The sequence below is a fragment of the Phoenix dactylifera genome, chromosome 12 (assembly GCF_051530095.1).
Source record: "Phoenix dactylifera cultivar Ajwa chromosome 12, Ajwa_hap1_PhDact_Kaust_v1.1, whole genome shotgun sequence".
Lineage (NCBI taxonomy): Eukaryota > Viridiplantae > Streptophyta > Magnoliopsida > Arecales > Arecaceae > Phoenix > Phoenix dactylifera.
In genome coordinates, this window is record NC_143201.1 from 14,272,913 (window position 1) to 14,295,967 (window position 23,055).

Genomic DNA, 23,055 nt, shown 5'->3' on the forward strand with positions numbered 1-23,055 from the left:
ACTATCAGACTCATCAAATATAATATTGACTGACTCTTCTACTACTAAGGTTCTTTTGTTGAATACTCTGTATGCCTTGCTAGATGTGGAGTATCCTAAGAAGATACCTTCATCTGACTTGGCATCAAATTTACTTAAGTCCTCCTTGCCATTATTTAAGATAAAACATCTACATCCAAACACTTTAAAATATTTTGCAGTTGGTTTCTTATTCTTCCAAAGTTCATAAGGAGTTTTCTTAGTTATAGGTCGTATTAAAACTCGATTTAGAATATGGCAAGAGGTGTTTATAGCTTCAGCCCAGAAGTACTTTGGAAGATTTGACTCGCACAACATTGTGCGTGCCATTTCTGCCAATGTCCTATTTTTCCTTTCAACAACCCCATTTTGTTGAGGCGTTCTAGGTGCTGAAAATTGATGTGATATTCCATTTTTAGTGCAAAATTTCTCGAAGTGTTGATTTTCAAATTCAGTACCATGATCACTTCGAATGGCTACTAAGGTGAGTTTCTTTTCATTTATGATTTTATTATATAGTTTCAAAAATTCTGAAAATGCTTCATTCTTATGTGCCAAAAATGAAACCCATGTATACCTTGAAAAATCATCAACAATAACTAGTCCATATTTCTTTCCTCCTAGACTTGTAGTTCTAGTAGGTCCAAATAAATCCATGTGTATGAGTTCAAATGGTCTAGTTGTTGATACTACGTTTTTCGATTTGAAAGATGACTTAGTTTGTTTTTCCAATGAACATGGTCCACATATTTTGTCCTTTTCAAAAATCAATTTTGGCACATCCTTTATTAATTCCTTCTTAACTAGTTTTGATATTAATTCCATACTAGCATGTCCTAATCTTCGATGCCAAAGCCAACTAGTTTCAATTTTCTTTTCTTCATTAGTAATTAAGCATAAACCATTTTTCTTGCCTAACTCATGAAGATCTACTAAGTAAATATTTCTTTGCCTTTGTCCTACAAGTACAATGCTATTATCTTTAGGATTTGTGATTATGCATACAGATGCTTCAAATGTAACTTTAAATCCTTTATCACAAAATTGACTTATGCTAAGAAGGTTATGTTTCAAACCCTTAACTAATAAAACATTTTCTATAAAAATAGATGGAGCAATGAAAATTTTACCCTTTCCAATGATATACCCTTTACCATTGTCTCCATAGGTCACTACTCCACCTTTCTTTGGTTCCAAGGTGACAAATCGATCTTCGTCACCGGTCATGTGTCTTGAACAGCCACTATCTAGATACCATCGTTTTTCCATTTTATCAGCTGCAAGACACACCTGCAATCAAGATCAAGAAGAACCTTTAGGTACCCAAGCTAAGTTGGGTCCTTTAGGGTTAGTACTCCATGTTCCTTTTGGAACGCAAACTTTCTTGAATTTTATCTTTTGATTATTACTTGATTTGTTTTGACTAGACTTTCTAAAATTACATTCATATGCTCTATGTCCTATCTTATTACAACAATAACAAGTAATAATTTCCCTTTTAGCTTTTACAAAAATATTCTTTAAGAGTTTTTGTTTCCTATTTGTTCTATACCCTAAACCGGCCTTATCATATACAGCTTTTTGGCTATCAAGAATCAAGTTTAATTTGGTAGAACTAAGAGTAAATTTATCTACCAAAGACTTATATTTTTCAGCATCTTCTTTTAGCTTGACATTTTCAGCAATTAGATTTTTGGTTTCATTTTCAAGTTTCCTACTTAATGTTTCATAGTTATGAGACAGTTTTATCTTATCTTTAATGAGAGATTGATTTTCTTCTTTTAGAGCTTTATTTTTATTAATTACTTTCTTATGTTCTTCCATGAGTTCTAAGAATGCATCATGCAATTCATCAACAGTAAAATCACAGTCAAGTTTAGAATCTACCTCATCGTCATTGGCCATATGACATATTTGGGCCGTGTCTTGATGATCTTCGTCCTCCAAACTTGATTCCTCACTTTCACTCCAATCGGCCATAAAATTCTTCTTTTTCAACTTTCTTGCCATCCTTTTCAAATCTGGGCAATCTATCTTATAATGCCCGGGTTTGTTACACTCATAGCAAATGGGAGTCTCCTTTTCTTTTTCCTTATCCTTAACCTTTTCTTTGCTTGAGTTACCTTTAAGAAAGGGTTTCTTTTTATGGAACTTATTCTTACCTCTCATGAATCTTCTGAATTTTCTCCCAAGCACTGCCATTCCTTCTTCATCAATATCTTCATCATCATCTGAATCTTCCGATTCAGTTTGTTGTCTAGGGGTGGTAGTCTTTAGGGCAATGGGTTTTCTTCTCTTGACCTCATCTTCTGAATTTTGCCTCATTGTCAACTCATGGGTCATGAGAGATCCTAGGAGCTCCTCTAACTGCAGTGTGTTGAGGTCCTTTGCCTCTTGAATAGCGGTTACCTTGGCCTCCCAATTCCTTGGTAGAGACCTGAGAATTTTACGCACCAAATCAGAGTTAGAATAAGACTTTCCTAAACTTTTAAGCCCATTTATAATATCAGTAAAACGAGTAAACATATTAGTTATGGACTCAGTAGATTCCATTTTAAACAGTTCATACTTGTGTACTAATATGTTTATCTTGGACTCCTTAACTTGATTGGTCCCTTCATGTGTGACCTCAAGTCTATCCCAAATTTCTTTGGCGGTGGTGCAAGTGGATATTCTATTAAATTCATTTACATCTAAAGAGCAGTAAAGTGTATTTACAGCTTTTGCATTTAACTGTGCTAATCTTCTATCACTTTCATTCCAATCCATTTCTGGTTTGGGTATGATAGTGCCATCTATGTTAAGTGTGGGTATGTGAGGTCCTCTAGTGATGATTTGCCACAGTTCATAGTCCGAAGCTTGAATGAATATCCTCATTCTAGCTTTCCAATATGTGTAGTTTGTGCCATTAAATAGAGGTGGTCTATTTGTGGATTGCCCCTCACTCATTGCACATCCTACTTGGGTTGTCATGATCTTTAACTCTTGATTGTTAGATCAATGAGCACTATTAGAGCACCTCGCTCTGATACCACTTGTTGCCCAAAGTGACAAGCCAAGAGGGGGGGGTGAATTGGTTTCTTCTTCTTTTTTTTTGATGCTTTAAACGTTTTCTTAATTAAGTGCGGTGGATGCTTTCTTAAGCTATTTGAGTGAGTTAAACTAACGCAAGAGTAGAAGATGATGCAAGAGTAAATGAAAACACAAGCACAACACAAACACAACAATATATAGTGGTTCGGTGCTCTCCTTAGCACCTACGTCCACTCCCCAAGCGACCCCTTGGGAATTCACTATAATCCCGCGGATTACAGTTGGATTGTTTTCCGGGCTCACAATCCAAAAACCTTTGTTGGTTTTACGGGCTCACCAACGAACCTATACACTTGGTTTTCCGGGTTCACCAAAAACCTTTGTTGGTTTTGCGGGCTCACCAACTAACCTTTACACTTTGGTTTTCCGGGTTCACCAAAAACCTTTGTTGGTTTTGCGGGCTCACCAACGAACCTTTACAAAGTGTTTAATTAACAAAAGGAAAGATTCAAACTCCTAAATGAGCATATGAAACAATATAAGCTACAAGGAAGAGTTAGAAAGTATTTATCGCTTTGAAGTCGCTTTGCTCTTCTTTGTCAAGGATGCTTCACTCTTTAAAGGGGATGGAGCTCTTGATGCCTCTTTGAATCTGCTCAATCCCTTTCTTTGATTCTTGAATGAAGCTCTTGATGAAGAAGATTAGGGCACTTTTGTATTCTTGGGTACTCTTTGATATTCAACTCAAAAGTTATTCTCTCTGATGAATAGTGCCCCTTTAAATAGCTTCCCACCTTCTTTGGTCAAGCCCCAATGGTTAGAATTCAAAAACTAGCCGTTACTGACCTTGGGAAGGACAAAAAGTACATCTGCAGAACTAGCCGTTACTGTTCAGCCCGTGTTTGGGTCGGCTCAACCTGTCCTTGGGTCGACCCAACTTTGCCTTGGGTCGACTCAAACATTCCTTGGGTCGACCCTCTCAGAAACCACAGAAACCTCAATTTCAGCCTTCCTTCCCATGGGTCGACCCAACCATTCTTTGGGTCGACTCAAAGTCCACTTGGGTCGACTCAACTTCTTCTTGGGTCGACCCTCTCAGTAATTCCAGAGAACCAATTTCTGTCTGTCTTTCTGTCTTGCCTTTGGGTCGACCCTCTCAGGGTTTGGGTCGACTCAAGCTTGGGTCGACTCAACCACTGTTTGGGTCGACCCTCTCAGTAAATCCAGAGAGCATTCTTCAGTTATGTTTTTGAGGTTCTTCAAGGTTGGGTCGACTCATGCTTACCTTGGGTCGACCCAACTCACTGTTCATTTGTGCCATTTTTGCAGGAGTGTGCCAAATGATTTCTTGATGTGCCGGGGTTGACCCAATCAACCTTTGGGTCGACTCAATCCACACTTTGCTGCATTCTCAAGGTTAGATTCATTCAAATGAACAAGGTCATGTATCTATTTTCAATTAACCAAATATACTGAGAGTAATGAACTTATAAATGAAGTATCAATTTAACTTATAGCATACTCTAGATAATTGCTTGTCAATCATCAAAATAACACTATCATCCTCAAAGCCTTCTTGTACCTCTTTTTTTAAGAAATGTGCAATGGATGCTAATGTCACAACCCAAGATCTTACCTAAAAAGTCTAGTCGAAAGGTGTTATTTAGGTTTCTTGGCTTTATATAAGTACTCAAGTTCTACCTAGTGCATAACTGATATGGGACTAAATACATATCGCACGGATTCTCACATACTTTCTTTCATTTAAGCCATGGCATCCTCATCGACTAAAGGTCCAAATATACTACAATCCATGGTCAAGACTATAAATTCAATCACAAACATCACAATCAGCTCATGGTTATCTTAATTGAGCCCATATTATAGTGTCATTATAATTTACATGGGCTATGAGCCAGATCCACTCTGATACTATTTGTAACAACCCAGGATCTCATCCAAAAAAGTTAACCAAAAAGTGTTATTTATATTCATTAGCCTTATTTAAGTACCCAATATCTACCTAATGCAGAATCAATATGGGACTAAAAACACACCTGCACTAGTCCTCACATTTACCATTTATGTTAGAAAGTGTTATTCAAAGGCAACACCAACCAGTTTCTATATATATAAATAACATAAAAGCAATAAAATAATTTTTAAATAAAAAAATAAAAGCAATATATTCAAGTTTAATCATGTTTTCTTCATTGATAGGAATGTGTACTAAATAATGCCATGTAAAGTGAAGGAAAAACATATCATGTTTGCTACTTGGATGTCAAGATTGATAGCAGGTTATCAAAATTATCACAATATTGAGCAGCAACCAAGTAAAAATAGCAAAACAAATCATAGCAATCACTAGTCCAAAAAAAGGATTTATGCATCAAACAATATGAACTCAAAACTTTATCCAATATTCCACGGAAGACCATCAGGAAATCAAATCATACAAACAAAACACAATAAAACATCTTCAGACGAAGGACTTTAAAAAGCATGAATCCAGGCTTATTAAGCAAAAAAAAAAAAAAAATCAAATCAACGATCAATCAATTTCATATCTGAAATTGAATTACTTGTAACTAGGAAGGTGAAGAAACAATATAGTGAAAGAAATGTTTTCTAGATATTTTTTTGGAAAAAGGAACCCTAGGAAAATTATAATATAAAGAACCATCACAGGATTAAAAAAAATAATGCCAACTAGCAACAAAAGAAATAGATTATAGAGGAGATGAAAAATTTTATATGACAAAGCATGTGCAAATACTTCCTCGCATCAAATACCAAAGATATGGAATGATTTCATAGAATCCTAGTAGCAACAGTTTAGAGAACCATCTCAGGATAACCAAGAAAAGATTCTGATGCCAACTAGCTAGAACATGAAAAAGAAATGAGGAGATCCCAAATTTATTGGCCAAAATGCGTGCATATGATGCACTGCATCAAAATACCACAAATATAAAATATTTTCAAGAGCACTAGAAGCACCTAGTCAGATGATATACCTTTCCAGAAGGCCGATTGAATCCTCTCAAGAGAAACAACTTCAGAGAAGAATGAGAAGAACGAGAGGTAGGTTGAATGAGAAAAGCAATGCAATTAGAATAAATAGTGATATTCCGCTTGCAGCACCGCATCTACAGGAAGCAAGAAGGGTGTTGGATAAATAATTTGTAATTTTCATGGAAGCATGAAGAATCATGTGGAAGAACCTAGAAGATGATGGATTAGTCTCCAATATATTTTGGGTTAAGTGTCCATAGAAGCATAAAGAATTATGTAGAAGAAACTAGAAGATGATGGATTAGTCTCCAATGTATTTTGGGTTAAGTGTCCCTGGAAGTATGAAGAATCATGTGGAAGAACCTAGAAGATGATGGATTAATCTCCAATGTATTTTGGGTTAAGTGTCCATTAATAATGGTCAATAGTCAATAGTTAATTTACTATATATTTGGGACATTGATTAAACTAGTCTAGAAAATTTTGCCTAGGCCTATAAATATGAGAAGCTGAAATCAGTTTGTATAAGTCAAAAAAAATATAATAAAAAATATACTTTGAACAGCAACTAAAGTATTCAACAAAAATTTCTCAAGTTTCTTTTCCAACCTTGCAACTCTACTGCATTTTATATCTATTTTAATCCACCATCTTCCGCTGACCCAACAAATTTGGTATCAGAGCTTTTATAGCCCAGTCTTAGTTGGTGTGAATCAGTTATTAGCCAATTAACCATCCTTGCTTCCATTATCAACCTTTTGTTTTTGTGAAATCTTTTTTATCTTTTCTAATAGCGGCTAATCTTGTTCCAACCATGTTCTCATACTCTCCTAATTAAGTTCCTATTTTTGAAGGAGAACACTATGACTATTGGAGTAGCCAAATGAAGACCATTTTTATCTCTCAAGACCTTTAGAAGGTGATTGAAGACACTTATGAAGAACCACTGCCAAAGAGAGCTCATCAACTTGGACGGAAGAGCCACAAAAGCGATATAAAGAAAATATGAAAAGAGATGCAACTGCACTATGGCTTATCCAACAAGGGGTGAGCAAGGTCATTTATCCTAGGATATTTGGTGCCAACAAAGCAAAGAAAGCATGGGATATATTAAAAGATGAATTTCATGAAAATGATAAAGTCGTCTCCATGAAGCTATAATCACTTTGGAGGGATTTTGAAAATGTGGCAATGATGGAGAGTGAAAGTTCTCAAAAAAATTTCTCCAAAGTTGCTGAAATTGTTAATCAAATTCGAAGTTGTGGAGATACCATTGAAGACAAAAAAAATTGTCCAAAAGGTTCTTCGAAGCCTTTCCCAAAAATTTGATCATGTTGTGGCTGCCATTAAAGAGTCCAAAGACCTCTCCAAATATACTTTGCATGAGCTCATGTGTTCTCTTCAAACTCATGAGCAAAGAATTAAAAGATCTTCAAGTTCTCACTTGGAGCAAGCATTCCAATCCAAACTAACCTTCAAGGTGGCAAAGTCAAGATAAGCACGAGAAGTCTTATCATTCAAAAATAGCAAAAGGCATCACAACCAAAATGATAGAGATGGTCAAGCTAAGGAAAAATACAGTAGCACACAACAAAAATTTAAAAGCTCAAGTGTGAGTTGCTAAATTTGCAAGAAGTCTAATCATGAGACAAAGGATTGCTACTACAAGTGCAAAAAGTGCAAAAATCTCAATCATTCTTAATGGGATTGTTGGTTTCAAAATAAGAAAAAGAATGAGAAGGATGAAACCAACTTCACAAAAGATGAACCCGATCAACTCTTCTCTTGCATGAGTATTCAACAATAAAATCAACAAGTTTGGTACTTGGATAGTGGTTGTAGCAACCACATGACCGAAAACTGCGACTTGTTTGTGAAGCTTAATCAAATCATCACTTCTCAAGTTAAACTTGGAGATGAAAAGCTTCAAAATGCCATTGGCAAGGGAGTTATTTCAGTCCACACTTATGGAGGTAAGCAAAAACTAATCAAAGATGTTCTTTATGTTCCAAATCTTGCACAAAATCTTCTAAGTGTTGGACAACTCTTACAAAAGGGTTATTCACTAAACTTTGAAGATGGAAAATGCAAAATACTTGACAAAAAAAATAATCTCACTATGGCAATAACTGAGATGACCCAAAATAAAGTGTTTCCTCTCTTTATGCCACAAGTTGAAAAAGTTGCTTTCAAAAGTGAGACTCTAGACAGGACCTTCTTATGGCACTTGAGATATGGTTACTTGAACAACAAAAGGCTTCATTGCTCAAGCAAAAGAATATGGTTATTGGTCTTCCTATAATAGAGCAAAGAAATCAAGTTTGTGAAGGATGCATATATGGAAAGATGCATAGGCTTTCATTTCCCAAGACCTCTTGGAGAGCCAAAACAAAGCACCATTAGACTTGATTCATGCCGATATTTGGGGTCCTTCAAGAACTCCATCTTTCAACAACAAGAGGTACTTTATTCTTTTTGTAAATGATTTCACAAGGATGATGTGGATCTATTTTTTTGATAAAAAATTCGAGGCTTTCTCCACTTTTCTTCATTTTCAAACACTTATGAAAAAGCAAAGTGGTCACCAAATCAAGACTCTTCGGACTGACTGAGGAGGAGAATTTATTTACACTCCATTCATGAATTATTATAAGAAAAATGGCATTCAAAAGTAGCTCACTATCAAAAGAAGTCCATAACAAAATGGATTAACAGAAAGAAAAAACCGCACTATTGTAGAAACGGCAAGAAGCATGATGAAAGGCAAAGACCTACCAATAGCTCTTCCACTAAAGGTGTAAGAAATAAAACTCTATTTGAAGCTTGGAATCAAATAAAACCGATGGTAGATCATTTCAAAGTCTTTGGATGCATAGCTTATTCTCATATCTCAACTCAAAATTAAGATAAGTTTGATGCAAAAGGTGAGAAACTTATTTTCATTGGATATAGAGATAAGTCTAAAGGCTATCATCTCTTTAATCCCAAAACAAACAATCTTCTTGTCTCAAGGGACGTTATTTTTGATGAGATGTCATCATGAAAATGGGAAGAAAATTCTATTCAAGCACCATTTACATTAACCATCAATAAGGCAAAAAGAGGCTCAACATGCTCCATCACCAAGTCCTATTTCAACTCCTCCAACGTCACTAACTTCAAGATCTTCAAACCAAGGAAGTTCAACTTCACCACCAAGAAAGATGCGGGCACTATGAAACATATGAAGCATGTGATGTTGTTTTCTTCTCTTATGAACCACAAACTTTTGAAGAAGCCACCAAAGAAGAAGTATGGAAGAAAGTTATGGATGAAAAAATTGTAACCATTGAGAAGAAAAACACTTGGAAGCTTGTTGACTTACCAAAAGAAAAGGATGTAATTGGCCTAAAGTGGATTTACAAGACAAAGTTCAAGGAAGATGGTTTTATTCAAAAGCACAAAGCAAGGCTTGTTGCTAAGGGCTACTCACAACAATCCGGGATAGATTTTAACGAAACATTTGCCTTGGTTGCCCGAATGAAAACCATACGAACTGTTCTTGCATTAGTTGCACAATGGGAGCTCAATGTTTTCCAATTGGATGTCAAATCAGCATTTCTCAATGGAGACCTTAAAGAAGAAGTATATGTGAAGCAACCACAAGGTTATGAAGTAAAAGAAAAAGAAGACAAAGTATACAAACTTCAAAAGGCTCTCCATAGATTGAAACAAGCATCGAGAGCTTGGAATAGCAAGATTGATGGATACTTCATTCAAAGTGGATTCCAAAGAAGCCTAAGTGAACCATCACTTTATATGAAGATTGAAGGTAAAAAAAATTTCATTGTTGGCTTATTTGTTGATGACTTGATTTACATGAGCACAAATATGCAAATGGTTGAAGAATTCAAGAAGAAGATGATGAAGGAATTTGAGATGACTTATTTGGGCCTTATGAAGTACTTTCTTGAAATTCAAGTCAAGCAATCCAAAGGACAAATATTTGTTTTTCAAAAAAAAAAAAAATGAACAAGTGCAAACTAGTTTCAACCCCTATAGGCTTGAATGAAAAGTTGCAGCAAAATGATGGTGCTAAAAAAGTTGATGCAAAAACATTTAGAAATCTTGTAGGTTTCTTGATTTATCTCACAAATATAAGACCCAACATTATGCACTCGGTGAGCATGATTTCAAGATTCATGAGTGAGCCAAGCAAACTTCATTATGCTGCCGTAAAAAGGGTGCTTAAAATATCTTCATGGAATAAAGAAACATAGCATCTTATATGAGGAAGAAGAAGATAATAAGCTCATTGGATTCACTGACAGTGATTGGGCAGTTTCCTCAGAAAAAGTACTTCAGGCTATTTGTTTTGCCTCGGTACAAAGGAAATTTCTTGGAGCTCAAAGAAGCAAAAGACAGTGGCATTATCGTTGGTTGAAGCCGAATACATAGCTGCTACAGGTGCTTCTTGTGAAATAGTTTGGCTAAAAAGAATTCTCTCATATTTGCATCAAGTTCAATCATAGCCAACTATAATTTATTGTGACAATATGTCGGCCATTGCAATAACAAAGAATCCGATGTTTCATGCTAGGACAAAGCATATTGAACTTCGGCATCATTTTATAAAAGACTTGGTATGCAAAGAAGAGATGTGCTTAGAGTTCAAAAACACAAACTCTCAGCTAACAAATTTTCTTACTAAAGCTGTCACAAGTGAAAAATTTGAGAACTTCAAGAAGCAACTGAAAAGTACAAATTGAGAGGGGGTGTTGGAAAAATAATTTAGAATTTTCATGGAAGCATGAAGAATCATTTGGAAGAACCTAGAAGATGATAGATTAGTCTCAAAATATATTTTGGGTTAAGTGTCCATGGAAGCATGAAGAATCATGTGGAAGAACTTAGAAGATGATGGATTAGTCTCCAATGTATTTTGGGTTAAGTGTCCATTAATAATGGTCAATAGTCAATAGTTAATTTACTATGTATTTGGAGCATTGATTAAACTAGTCTAGAAAATTCTGTCTAGGCCTATAAATATGAAAAGCTGAATCAGTTTGTAGAAGCCAAAAAAAATATAATCAAAAACATACTTTGAGCAGCAGCTAAAGTATTCAACAAAAATTTCTCAAGTTTTGCAGCTTTACTATATTTTTTGTCTATTTTAATCCACCATCTTCCGCTGACCCAACAAAGGGGGTAGCTTTATACAAACTACGTTTGAGAGATTTCAATGCGATTCAAAATTACTTTCAGGTTGCAGCCAAACATCCAAAATTTTACTCATAGATCCTGAATCACTTTTGATAAATGCAAACACACTACCAAATATGCACATCATTATATAATCTTTCGGTGTTTCTTCTGCTTATATTGTCATCCATAAAAAAAAGCGAATAGAATTGGTCTGGGTTGCGGTCAAAGAGATAGAGAGGGTGGTAGAACTTGCCTCTCTAAATATAGGGATTGGAACCTAATTGTTTTTATTTTCTTTTTAGAACAATTATCATTTCCATTTTCCTAGAATAGTGTAATTTAAGTATTTATAATTATTTAAATAGTGATTATGATTTTAAAAAGAAAATATTATAAAAAATTTAGAAGGACATTTTTGGTAAAAGAAATGATAGATAGAATTAGAACAGAATATTCTCCAAATCTAAAATTATTTCTAACATAACTGGAAACTATATATAGTGTGCTTGTGCTAGGGCACATATACATGAAATACATGTTTGAGAATAAAGAAAATATAAAATTTAGTATCATATAATTATGCAAATTGTAAATAGAAAACTTGGATTCCTTTTTCTCATTATGGTTGCCCTTAATAACGTGGATCAAGATCTAATTAATTGAATCAAAGAGAGAGAGGACGACAAATTATTGATTCCCTTTTTTAGTTTTTCTCTATTTTTAACAAACAATATTATTTAAAAACCGAAATTAGTACATATTCTATGAAAATTAGAAGGATATAATATTCTATTGAAAAATGAAGATGGAATCAAAATAAAATATTCTATAAATTCAGGAATACTATTTTTTATAGATATACATAGTATAGGTATTTTTATAAATGCCATAATCTGACGACGGATCTAGAAGCTCTTGCAAGATTAGAGGGGTGCCTACTAGCTAGCTAACTAGAGTCTTATTGGTGAACTTGTATTCTTTCCAATTTTGAGCTGCATTAGAGAGGTCTTGTTCTCAAGTCATGTTATTTACCTGAAGGCCTTAATTGGATATATAGGGCCCCTAAATATCATTATAAGCTTTAACCGTCAGGGATTTTATGATTTCTTGTAGTCATGAGCCCCAAACAGCATTATGAGATTTCATAATGTCATCTTCATGAAAAGTTGCTCAGCAAACGCAGTATGACTCGTGACATCAAAAGTTGATAAAACATCTGGTCGCTGGTCGAAGAACTACGTATCTTTCTGTCAGAAAAAAAGAACTATATATCTATTTAAGGTCATCTACCTTTCTGGCTCATCCACTTGGACTAACTTGCCAACAGGAAAGAGATGGAGGTCTAGCATGGTAGATAAGAGCCACTCAGAGTAGTCAAGGTGACTGCCCGTGAAGCCAAGAAGAGCTTTCAAACATAGAAAACCTCAGTAAGAAGACGCTGGCAAGTCATCCTTGGCTACCAGACAGACTCTAATCTCCATGTAAGACCTCTCTTCCACTCAACATGTGCTGCACTGGGATGGTCTTGCTTGCTTCTCATGTATTTATACTGGAGGCGAGGGAAGAGATCAGAATTCACTGTCCACATCACCCATACCAATTTGCCTTGTCCGGAGCCTTTTGAAGGTATCATGCTGTGAAAATAGGCCCCAAAAGGGCTGAAGCCGGCAGCGGCCGCAGGCCCACCCCGGCCTAGCGCCGCTCGAGACTCTTTCTCCCTCTTGATTTTTTGTCTTTCCGTCACTCTGTTTTCTGGAACAAGCACCGCCGCCCTCCTTCCGCTGGACGTCGCCACCGATCGAGCAGTCAGCGATCGAGATCCTCCATTACTGCCGCTCGCCTGTAAGTCTCCTTTCCCTCTATTCCCCTGTTCCAACCCGAAACCGAGCCACCTTCCTCTGTTCCGGCCCCAAACCGAGGATGCTCCCAGTTTTCCTCCTCTCTCCGACTGCCGCAACTACCGGCGACCGCTACTGCCGCCGATGGCTGGCCGTTGACCACCTAGGCCAACCGCCTTCGGATCCTCTCCTCCCCTCTTTCCTCTTCCCTTTTCCCTCTTCCTTCTTTTGCTTCTTCCTCCTTATTCCTTTAGTAGGACCAAAAACCCCTTGTTTATCCATTTGGACTGTGTTGCGTCATGCTGATCTAGTTGGACCAAGTTCATACAATTTTGGGCCATGTTCATCCCATTTGGGTCGTACCCATTTTGCGCCCTCTTCATCCATCGTGGGTCGTGGTCATTTTGGGCCCTGTTCATTTTGGGTCATGTTCATCTATTGTGGATCATGTTCATTTTGGGCTTATTGGCCCGTGTTCATTCAGTTTGGGTAGTGTTGGGCCACGTTCATCTATTGTGGGCCGTGCTTATTTTAGGCCGTGTTGGGCCCTGTTCATCAATTGTGGGCCTGTTCATTCATTATGAGCCTGTTCATCTTTGTTGGCCTGTTCATCCATTGTGGACCTATTCATTCATTATGGGCCTGTTTATCCATTTTGGGCCTCTTCATCCATTATGGGCTTATTCATTCATTATGGATGATTTTCATTTTGGGCCCTTTTTATCCATCGTGGGCTGTATTCATTTCAAGCCCTGTACATCCATTTTGGGTCAAGTCTATTTGGGCCCTGTTCATCTATTATGGGCCATGTCCATTCATCTCGGGCCAACAGAAAAAAAAACACTAGTTCCTGACTCTCCTTAACCGAATAGATCTAGACCTTTTTCCTAATGGTCAATCCAAACCACTCGGACCGGGCCTGTGCTCAAGATTAGACTAAGAATTGGACCAAGATTCTCTCTCTAAGCTAGACCTATAAATCTTTGTTCAAAGCTCTGACTCCCTTTTTGTTTATATCTAAGTTGACTTCTGGGTGGAGACTCTGAACCGCCCTGGTACCTAGGCGGTAGACTAGCCCAATTAGATTTGACCACTTTTGATCTTCAACCTAACTCGTTGAATCCTCCTTGCTCGGACCAACCTGAAAAGTCGAGCACATTTACCTGACCGACCTGAATTGGGGGGTGTGAGGTCGTTCTCCAATAGTATTTAATTTTGACTTAGCTTGACATATGAATAATGATAAAATTAATAATATTTTGATGAAATTAAAACAGGTGCACCTAACTGCCTAATTAAAACTAAAATTTGAAGCAAGAAGCTGTAAGTAACCTAATGTTTTAAAATGTGTTTTCTAAATTATAAGGTAAAATAGTTATTCATTGATTGAAGTTTGATATATATATTGTACTTAATTAACGGGTGAGACATGTTAATAATCATTTTAAAAATTATGTTATATGCTATGAAATCTAAAAAATGTGACTAGGCAAATTATAAAAAATCTATTTTATATGCATGTATTCTCAACATGGCTATGATCTTGCTTCGCCAATGAAAATTATTTCTTAGCCCTGTCGCCTTGTAATCTATGAGAAACTGGTTTCGACACTGCACCACCAGTGATTAAAATAATGGTATTTGGACACGGTTGCCACCGGTAGTTAATAATATGGGTTTTGGCACTTTGTGCAACCCATGCCACTAGGTTACATAGCCATAGCCTGATATTGAATTTTTGGCATCAGTTTATAAAAATAACGATAAAATTTCGAAAGAAAAATATGTTTTATTAATGATTTATTTCTCGATCACTATTCTGTGCTTTAACTAATTATTTAGCATGCTTTGACCCTACTCTGGAGTATTATGTTGCTTATTAGGCTAGTATAGCTCATTATCATATTTTCTCTATTTTCAGATCTAAATGCATGATTGCACAGAACTAGGGAGTACGTTAGATTTTCTGAAGATACCTTTAGTTGATGGCGTTTTAGTTAGATAAATTAGAGTATTCAATTTGATTTATATTATTAGTTAGCACATGTTGACTTATGTAATATTGGAACATTGTAAAATTAATTTTTTAAAAAAAATATTAATTAAATAAATTTTCAGGATTTAGTATTGCTTTGATATGATCTATAGCTTTGCATACCTCTATGATCTGCTATACAAGTGTGCGGCATCTGTGGCGCTCTAGATTCGGGGTGTAAGGCATGTTTTTTTTTTTTTTTTTTTTTCATCTGCTGATGGTCTCCTCCATACAGAATATATTCTTGCAATCTCCAGAGGACCATTGTCCATGTTGAAACCAATCATAGTCGCAATCATTCTGCTAGGAGTTGCACTAGACACTAGAGTGTAGATCTTGTTGTCACCAATCCTCTCTCCCGTAGTATATTATTATAAGAAAAATATGGAAGCTTTCTTTTCTCTTTGTTATCGGATCACTTTCATTTGTCCCCTCCTTGGCAAGAAAAGATAATATTGACAATCCATAAAGGAGAAGATGCCCACATACTATATACCAATGCAGTATTCTGTGTCACATTTCCCACCGTTGTAAGTTAAGTCAATGCCATAAGAAAGATTTGGTTCCCTCCAGCTTGGGGGTTTGACTTTTGTTAGGACCATTAGAATATGGCTTTCAAGTGACAGCAACGCAATCCAAGAATTTTATATATTAGTTTCAAAGCTACCTGTCAGACAACCAATGGGAAGAGAATTAGAAGCTACTAATAATTTGGAGCAAATTCGAAGAACAATCCAAAATAAATGGATAGTTAGTTCTCAATGAAAATATCAGAGTGCATTAAAAATGAGAAAATTTAAACAATAAGAGGAAAGAACATAGAGTACAAAAGAATCACACGTAGGTGATCATAGATAAGCATAACTTTGACCCATCTTTTGGTTCCCCCTATTTGCAGGCTGCCAAGTGGTTGGAAGTATGGATAGGTCTAGCTTTGACTATTCTTTTGGGTAATTCTCTTAATCACTCAGCGAATCAGTTCTATTCATGCTATTAGCAATATGCCATGTGGAAGGAAGGAACACCTTTGTATTGCGTTTTACATTTAATTTGTTCAATTCAGATGGTGTATGCGTATGTTTTCTTAGCTACCTTTTCCCTCTTATTCATAAAGTTGTTCGGTACACAATGTGTAAGCTCATCGTTAATTATGACATGTCCATAAGGTGAACTCATAAGTATAACACAGGTTCTTGCATAAGCCTACTTGTTTGGCCTAGATGCATTCTAAAATTTAAATAATAAGAACAATAATAATGATAAAACTTTAGTAACTCTTATATGTAACTAAAAATACTCAGCTGGTATGTTATATCAATTTAATTTCTCCCTTCAAATCAGCAGCTTATAACTCACACTCAAGTAATTATTGGTTGGACTAAATCCACTGCTAAGCTAGTGGACTAGTTAAACACGAAAAAGCACACACAGAGACAGACAAAAAGGAAAAGAGCACAATGCATGTGCATTTGTGCATGTTGTTTTGTGGTTGGGCTGATCCACAATTTCAATAGTGTACTTTGGTTCAACTAAAAAGTAGTCCTCGCACTCCCCATCCATCTCAACTCTCCTTGAAAATCTGGATTTGTTGCTTACAGGTCCTTGTTCTTGTCATGATAGAGTGGCTGAATATGCCTTCCAATCAATATACTGAGACCACTATTGATAGAAGCATGGACAATAAGTTAGCTAGTTTGTTCGATGCTCCTTTCTTATACGTGATCATTAGATTGAACTGTTGTAGATAAGATATCCACTTTAATTCAAAGATTGTGTATGGAGGAATTGGAGTGGCTTTTGATCTATATACATATACATTTTTTTTTTATTTAGCAAATATGATTACCAATACTTCACAACCTAATGTAATGCATGCAGCTCTTTATCATATATATGTTAGATAATATAGTTGCAGCCCCTAAAACTTTGAATAATATGCTGCTAGTTTTCCATCTTGCATGATGATGGCTGTCAGTGCATACTCTATCCATCGACCTTGATCTCAAGGATCTTAATTTGTAGATTGGGCGATGCTGAGACTAGTGCTTTGCAAATCTTCTTCTCTAAAAGTTGAAAAGTATCTTCATGTTTCTTCAACTATTCTAGTTCCTGGTTTGATTTTGTCAAACCGTGTACGGGTGTTGAAATCACTGAGAAATGCTTGAATACTATCCCATAAATCACATGGATATATTTTTATATTACTCTTCAATTATAGCTTGAATAGAAAATAATCATAAGTCAGCACCTATATTCTAAACAATTGTTTATACATTTTAGTAAAATATGTAGAACTAATCAATGTCTCAAATAAAGTTTTAAAAATATTGAAAAGAATAAAATGAAGTATGTTTATTTTTTGATTTTGTATCAAAGAAAAGAATTAATTTTTAATTACAAGAATTCTAGAAATTATTGATATATTTTATTATTTTAGATATTAAAGTTTTATAAAATCTAAAAATATATTTTTATTTATGGAAAGGAGGGTCTAATCCATACCTTCTACCCTATATCTACATCGAACCCATGTGGGTTGACACCAACTAGAATCGAACTCCCACCTCATTAGACATGGGATAATGTCATCCAAGTAGGGCCTCGATGGTATCCAGAAGAATAAAATAAAGTTTTTTTTTACACCAAAAAGAAAAAGTTAATTTTTTTGGAAAGAATTGAATATCGAAATATGGTAATATACCTGAATTAACTATGATATTTAAATATAGAAGTATGAGTATACAAAATTTCAATATTCCTCCTTTAGTAATTTATCCTTGAAAGATATAACACTTTTTCCTTTTAATTTCCATAATCTTATAATTTGATATTTATTCATTTATTTCTTTTTTCTTGCACTTAGTATATAAATTTAAGACTGGTAAAATATGTGGTCTGGTTAAATTCTCTCGTGATATCACCAGTAACGTATGGGGTGTGGTTTGGGAGGCCAACAGCAGAATAAGCATGGATTCTTTGCTTTTTTCAATGTCAGAAACAACCTCATGTCGAGCCAGTGTATTCCTTTGTTTACCATTCAAGCAAAAAAAAAGAATAAATTAGAACGTATTTTTAATTTGAAAGAATATATGTGTAAACTACAAAGCTATATGTGGCAGCTTCTCATGCTCAGGATAACATATATAGAGCCAATACTACGATTACCTCATGCTATATTTAAACAACCACAAGTTTCTTTTGTTAAAGAAATATATGGGTGCCTACAAGCTAACCAACGTCTTGTTAACGAACAACTACAGTTTAGTATTTTTTGGATGAGAGAAAATCCGGCCGAATATGATACAGTTATGATGCACAATATTTGCCCACCTTGTTCACCTTCATGACCAAAAATAGAGATTGTGCACAGTTCATTGCTCACATGCCCAAAGAGAATATAACTCAATGAATTGACCGCATGCACGTAGAAATGTTAATCAATGAATCCACTCATGACATCAAAAGTTCAATGACAAGTGTAAACAACGTACCTATTGTGTTATTACCATACATCAATTTGTGCACCTTTCCTCCACCTTTCTGACTCAAGCACTTGGTTGGACTAGCTTGCTGATGGGAAGGAGGTGTAGGCCTAGCATGGTGGATAAGAGCCTCTCAGAATAGCCAAGGAGACTGCCCGTGAAGCCACAAAGAGCTTTCAAAGACATGTAACCTCCACAAGGAGGACACAGGCAAGTCATCCTTGGCTACCAAAGGCAGACTCTTATCTCCATGTAAGACCTTTCTTCCACTCTACATGTCCTGCAGTGGGATGGTTTTGCTTGCTTCACCAGTATTTATAGAGCAGGCAAGGGGAGAGATCAGATTTCTTTTCATCCTTTATTGCTCTCCTCTATACAGAATATATTCTTGGGATCTTTAGTGGACAAATGTCCATATTGGCATCAAAGATACATACAACACTTCTGCTAAGGGTCAGAAGTGGAGGCAACTGTATATAAGAACGTATTAGAGGGAGAGACAGACCATGCTTTCAGCCTTCCTCTTCCATGGTATTATAAGACACAAAACCACACTGGTCAGGAGACTTGTCTTTCAAAGGCCATAACTTTATAATGTAGGAAGCTTTCTTTTCCCTCTGTTATCCGATCATTTTGATTCGTCCCTCCGTTGGCATGAGGGAATAGTTTTGAGCATGCTTAAAGAAGAAGATAGCCGTAATCGCAGAGTAACTATAGGATTTTCTCCACTGCATTATTCCGTATCAGATTCCTACCATCATAAAGTCAAAGCCATGACAAAGCTTATGGTTAGGTCGTGAGGAATCGGTTGGCGATGACTTTCAAGCACTACTAGCTTTTGTTCCCTCCAACTGGAGGTTTAACTTGTGTTTTGGACCATGGGGTTGTGAGTTAATACTCATGCAACCCAAGCATTTTATATATTTGTTTTAGAGAGCGGCATCACGAGTAACCAATGGGAAGAGAATAAGTCTTAGAGAACAAATCCGAAGAACAACCCATAAAAAGAAGCTTAGACCTAAAAGAATAAACAAAGGATTTTGGAGTATGAAAAGATATGTGAACATAGGGATAAAGGGTGAAATGTAGATGATCTATAATCAAGTTTAGCTTTGACTATTCTTTTGGGTTCTTGTCCGAATCACATAGCTAATCAGTTTGATTCAACTATTCGCAGTCTGCCATGTAACTTGGACATTTTATTGCTGCTGCATGTGGTTTGCATTTAGATCAATTATTTGTGGTTTATGTGCCTTTCAGCTGATTTTTCTCATGTAATCTATACTGCGTTAAATTGGTTTATTTGTCAGTTCATGGGCTATGACCTGTCAATAAGGTGAACACTCAAGTTTTAAAACAGGCTCTTATAATAGGTTAACTTATAGCTGAGATGCATTTTTTCCCCTTGGTGGTTGTAGATTCATTCTTTTTATCTATCAGTCCCTTAGTGATGCTATTATCCCCTCAAAAAAAATAAAATCATGATATTAGTACAATGAGAAATGTTGGAGTTCTCACTTTTTCTATAGTTGGCTTCACAACATGCATTGCCATCCCTATGTTTTTTTATTTGATTGTCACTCTTCTTAGGAAGTGGAGAATCAATTTAAACATTTAGCAATCTTAACCTTGCCCTGAAAGAAGCAAATTAGGCACAAAAGGCAAGAAATGATATTCAGAAGTTTTTAGCTTCATCTGTCTGATAATGATTTGATGAAGGCAAAAGTCTTTCAGTTGGAATTGGTCTTGACACACCTTTTGTATTTAATGAATATATTGCTCTTGAGTATCTTAAAGACCATTAAACACTTGCCTGGACTTTCAGTGAGTTCGGCTCGATCCCCACAATTTGATGAAGTTGACTATTAGTGTTTACCGATCTATTTGAGGGTGGTCCTATTTCTTCATCAATCCCGAGGACATACAAGGAGAATCACTACAAACTTGTGCTTGTACAAAATAAAGTAATTGGATTAAAAATACAATAGAAAATAGATATTTTTTTTTGAGGTGACGGCAAAAGTCACATGGAAATCTCGCTCTCATTAAAGAAATTCAAGCCCTCTATAGTGGGCAAAGCTTTCTTTCAAACTTCTAGCTCGGTTTCTATAAGGTTATTTTTGATTGTCAAGTCACTACAAGAAAAGTTAGTTTTACCGACGCTCATTTGCCGACGCTTTTCACAAGCGTCGGCAATATTTGGCCTAGCGCCAAAATTTGTTGACGATTTAAAAAAGCGTCGGCAATAGACGACGCTAAAAAGTGTCGTTGAAAAATAAAAAAAGACCGGCGCTTTTCAAAGCGTTGTCGGAGGCCATCTTTGAAATGACGACGCTTTCATAAGGGTCATGATAGGCCAAATTCCTCCCCCCCCCCCCCCTCCCCGAAAAAAAAAACCCGCTTCCCGCCCCTCGAACGACGCCTTACAAAGCGTCGTCGGAGGCCCATTCTTCCTTACAAATCCCTAACCCCCTTGATGCGTAAGTAGAACTGTTCTCCCAAGTGCAGGAGAATCGCACAAGTAGTATAACTCGGAAGTCCGAGGTCGATTCCTCAGGGAACGATCTATGGATTATTAGCGTAATTTTTAGATGTAATTTTTAGTTGATCTTCAGAAATTAAAAGCAGAGAATAATCACTACCAGAAAACACACGTATAGTGACGGAAATTTCCGTCACTATACCATGTTTTCGATCACTAATACGGAATTTGTGACCGGAGCTCCCATCACTGACTTGGTTACAAAAACACGCGTCACTAAATTCTCAGTGACGGCGATGATTTCCGTCACTAAACTCTATGACAGAATCACCGTCACTAAACCGTTACAAATCCAAAAATTAAATATTTAAGAAATTATATATTTTCCGTCACTAACCAGTCATTGAGTTAGTAGTGAAGGTAACTTGGTCACTGATTTTGTTACAAAATTCGGTCACAAATTTGGTCACTGATCTGTCACAACCTTCGTGACAAATTTAATCGTTACAGACATTGTTGCCCAGATAGACAACCCAAGAGGGGGGGGTGAATTGGGTTTTAAAATAATTTAGATAATTAAAACGATGTGGTTGATTAATTAAAAACTATTGCAAGTTATTTAATTAATGCTAAGTGCTGTGAGTGATGTGAGGGGAAGATGAAGAGAGACAATCCAATGCAAACACAGAGTTTTATAGTGGTTCGGAGCTACCCCTTGTTCCTACGTCCACTCCCCAAGTCTCTCTTGGGAATTCACTATAACCCCCTTGGATTACAGCCGGTTGTTTTGCAAGCTCACAACCAAACTTGTCGTTTTACGAGCTCACAACGAACTCGGTCGGTTTTCCCAGGCTCACCGACTAGAACCAACCCCGATTGTTTTCCCGGGCTCACAATCAAACCCTTACACACGTTGGTTTTTAACTTGGCTCACCAACCAACCTTAGTCCCCTTGATTCAATCCCCCGATTGAACCAAGTAAATACAAGTTATAGAAAGAAAGGAAAATAAGCTTCTCAAAAGCAGATGTAAAACAATATAATCAAAAGAGGAGTTTAGAAGCCCTCAAACGCTTTTAAGCTGAAGTAGAGGAATGGCTTCTTGAACTCCGGTCTCCTCTCGAATGTGTAGTCGACTTGAATGCTGGAGGAGAAGGCTTTAATTGCTGGGAAGATGTAGGTGGAGCTGTAAATGCAGATCTTCCCTTTTTCGTTGAAGAGCACGTTGCAGAGCTTGAATCCTTGATTAGTTGGAGTTGAATGACTGTTCTCTGCCTTGCTACAGTCTTCTGTGGCTATTTAAGCCAACCCCCACGGAAACTAGCCGTTACACTGCTTTTTCTGCCCGTTCTGCACACTCTGCGCAGCCTGACAATATGACCGTTGGTGGGTTGGAGTCGACTCGCGCGATCAGGAGTCGACTCGGCTGTAGCGAGAGTCGACTCAAGCTTTTCCGGAGTCGACTCGGCAACTGTTCCAAATTTGAATTAAAGTTGCCGTCACGACTGGGAGTCGACTCGTCTTGACCCGGAGTCGACTCGCCAACTTCTGGAGCTGACCTGGCAATTTTGGAGTCGGCTCATCCACTGAAGTCCGTGGATCCAATTTTGAATTTTGTCCACTCGAGTCGACTCGACTGTCCTTGGAGTCGACTCGAATCTCAGAGCCCGAACTTCCGATTCTCTGTCTTTTGGCTCATCCAGTCTTGGAGTCGACTCGAACTTCCTTGGAGTCGACTCGGCTCTCAGTTTCCGAAAGTTGGTCTTCTGCCTTTTGACGTGAAGCTTGTCTTGGAGTCGACTCGAGCTGTCTGGGAGTCGACTCGAATCTCAGACTCGAAAACTGCTCTCTGACTTTTCTTTGTGTACCTCTTGGAGTCGACTCTTACTACCCTGGAGTCGACTCGTTGAACATTGGAGTCGACTTGCGCACTTCAGGAGTCGACTCGTTGACAGGTTCTGAGATG